The sequence below is a fragment of the Kryptolebias marmoratus genome, linkage group LG9 (assembly GCF_001649575.2).
Source record: "Kryptolebias marmoratus isolate JLee-2015 linkage group LG9, ASM164957v2, whole genome shotgun sequence".
Taxonomy (NCBI): Eukaryota; Metazoa; Chordata; class Actinopteri; order Cyprinodontiformes; family Rivulidae; genus Kryptolebias; species Kryptolebias marmoratus.
This window is the reverse complement of record NC_051438.1, coordinates 1,892,712-1,896,453: the sequence shown is the minus strand read 5'-3', so window position 1 is coordinate 1,896,453 and position 3,742 is coordinate 1,892,712.

Below are 3,742 nucleotides of genomic sequence, written 5' to 3'. Positions count from 1 at the left end.
CTCAGCACCCTTCCTCCATGTACAGTAAGTTGATGAAAAAAGAGAAAAATCTAGGAGAGAAAAAAATGCTTGAAATCTCTGTGTTTTCACTTCAATAACTACTAATTGGTTAAAGTTACAATCATTTTGACCGTTCAGGCAAAGAACTCAAAGTGTTAACTGCACATGGAGCCTAATCTTTAGTTTGAACCACAAAAGGCTGAAGAATAGCATCTAATTTAATTTGGGTACGTCTTTTCCAGGCTTCTTGAGCTTTTTGAGGTGGAGTGGTAAGGTGTTAAAGGGAAATGGCTTTAGCTGCTACTTTAATAGGAAACAGCTTATGTTTAACTAAATTTAGCTTATATCCTGATAACTGGCCAAAGTCTGAGAGCAAACACAGAACGACAGTAATAGATGCTTGAATCTGAAACGTATAGAAGTCATCTGCATAAAGCAAGATTTTTGCTTCTAGACTATATTTTTGTATGTCTACAATAGTCATTGGAGCGGCGCAAGCAAGCAGCTCAATAGCCAATGCAAACAGAAGGGGACTCAATGAGCACCCCAGGCTTGTTGATCGATGAAAGCAAAAATGTTCCAAAGAAGTGTTATTAGTCCTGACTGGCACCTGTGAATTAGAATAAAGAAGCTTATTCCAGGATAAATAAGTGTCACCCAAACCAAATTTTTTTAATAGTGTAGAACAAATATGGCCACTCCACTTTTTCAAATGCTTTTTTGGCATTGAGAGAAATTAAGGCTTCCTGAGCACTAGTAGATTAAGTATTATAGATAATATTTAGAAGTTGCCTAATATTAAAGGAGTGTCTATTTTGGACTAATACAGTTTGGTCTGAGTGGAATATAGTGGGTAAAATCGCCCCAAGATGTAGAGTTAAACCTTTAGATAGTAGTTTGAAATCTACATTTAAAGGGTTTATGGGACAATAGCAAGAACAAGAAAGAGGATCTTTACCTTATCTTCAGAAGGAGGGTGGCTTGCCAAGAATTTGAGGCAAAACACCAAGGGCAAAGGTCTCATTATACATATCTAATAATAGCAGTGCAAGTTTACTCCAAATTTCTTTTAAAACCCAGAGGGGTTGTGGCAATCTGCCACTGTTACCTGTTTTCTGCTCCCTCGGATCTTCTGATGGGCCAGCCTCCTAATTACCCACAGCTGCAGCAGGTTCTCATCAGCCAGCCCCAGGGTTCTTAAGGCAGTTGCAGAGAGCAGTTCTTCGCTGAAGCATTGAGTGCCTTGGGTAACGGTATCAGCCTTTGAAGACCTGTTTGGTGATCTTTAGAAAGTTACTTACCTGCCTTTGTTGTACTTACCAGAAATCCTGTATCTGCTCTCTGCCTCGCCACCTGAGAACTACTTACCTGAAGGACCTGTGACTACTTACCTGACCCGGCTCACCTGTTGAAAGACTGGCTGCTTTGAGCTTACCCCACACGGGAAGTGACCTGCTGGCTCCACACTGGATCACGCCTGCCCACCATCAACCACCTCAAGCATCGTGTAAATATCCACCAATGGGATCTGGGACTTCTACACGTCACCACCGACTAACTACTTACCTGCACCTTGTAAATACTCACCTGGGATTCCTGGAACCACACCTCCAAGCTCACCTCCTAGCACCTGTCGTAAGCCCCTTGTTCATCCGCATTTAAATCAGTCTCTGAACCTCCTGTTACTCATAGGACTAATCCTTCTGCCCTCCTCTTTCAGATCCTGCTCCCTTACCCCTTCCCGACCAAGAATAAATTATATTACTTTACAAATTGCCTCCCGTGTTTTGTCCGCCTCTTGGGGTCCTACGTTTGGCTAACACCAGAGATTGTGTCAGGGGTATCCATTAGGGCCGGGCAGTTTCTTCCCTGGAGAGACTACATTGCTGCCATAAGTTCCAGTGGAGTAATGGGTTTTCCCAGTTTAGCAGGAGTGTGCTGTTCAACCGTAGGACTATCCAAATTGGCAAATAAATTATCAAGATCTACAACAGGGAGCATAAATTCAGATGCATAGTGTTTATAAAGTTTCTTAAAGGAAAAGTTAATTTGAGGTGAATCTGTTGTTATGCCTGTATCTTAGAAATTGAGGGATTTGCCGTGAAGAAGATGCTTGCCAAATTTGGTGTGCCAGCAACTTACTGGCTATATTGTCATGTTCAAAAAATTCTGCCCCCAATTGCAGCACAAGTTCTGTGGTATGGTGGGTCATATACAGTATCACTTCCACCTCTTCTTAACGTCAATACGAGTTCTTGTACTGATGGTATGAAGTTGGTTTTAACCCTCTCATGCTCAAATTAAGTTTTAGTAACAGGAAAAATCAGATGTGTTGTTGCAATGCCTGCCTTGAGAGGGTTAATGTAGTATATCAAAGCTTACAGTTGTCTTGGTACAACACCTCCTTGGAGCCAATCTTAAACCACCATCAAACTAAAATACAACATAAACTTTAATGAGATAATGCAAAGAATACAATAAAGACATAAAATGATACATAACATAGAAACATACCTCGCTGGCTGACCCTTATTTGGAAGTAGAAACGAGGTCCTTGTAACTACTTTCCAGCATTCAATAAATTACTTTAACTTAAATTGGTCTTTCCGGCTGCCACTTCTCCTGCTCATGCTTCACAGAGTGCATCACTCTTAACCGTCCCAGCGAACCAACATTTCAGATATTAGTTCCTGTTCAGAAAGTTCTCTAAACAAATATTCATAATACAAATGTAGGGAAAAAGGGTATAATCTATTTTTAGATGGAGACGTTCGAATTATTAATAATTCATAATTTATAATTTTACGGAGTACCACCCTCTCAAAAGAGGGAAATATTACATAAATCTAAAAGTTTTAGTTATCAGTCTCAACATTTAATTACCCTAAATCATGAGTTCTTCACTTGGGATTAAAATCATAGTCATATCAAAACACACACACACTGAATTACGTTTTTGCACTATTTATGTGACATTTATTGAACAGACAAATATAACACAAGTTCTGGCAGGTTATGAAAATATTTTATGTTTGAATATGGTAATAAGATACTGATCGAGGCGTTATAATGGCATGAAGGTACAGAAACAGAAATCTAAGAGGTTAAGATTTTGAGGCAGAGTGGGTTTGAGAAATTAAGTTTGCGTAATGGAAATGACGATTATTATTATTAATTTGGTCACCTGAGTGAAACTAACTCTTATCGACCAGCACAGAGCACCACCAGAAGTTAGCCAGCAAATGGTTCAGAGAGTTTGTCCCACCAAGAGAAGGATCCGTCTGGCCGCTGTCTCTCGGTACCAGTCGGGAACTTTTAGGCCACGGGGGGAGGAAGGTGACCGGGAGGGCTCGTCTCCAGGGCACTTTCTGTCAGCGGGAGTTGAGTCAAACTTTCGGCTCGTTTTGATGGCTAGGCTGGATGAAGAGTCGGTCTCACGAAGATGACGCAGGGCAATTTAATAAAGTCTCGGACTGTTACTTATTTTACTTACTTACTAAATTAGCGTCAATGTTGACCGCTGAGATAAACTAAGAACTTATTAATGATAAGAATTTGTTTCAAAACGAAAAATATGATGAAGTCAGCAACGCGGAAAACAAGAGGGATAAAATTAAAAGTAGACGGGACGAGGAAAACGCACAGAGAACGAAAAACAAAGAAGAATTGGGGAGCAGGAACGGGGGGGAGCAGGCAAGCTGGGGAACTTTTGAAACAAGGCGGTGGGTTGGCCTTTGCATGC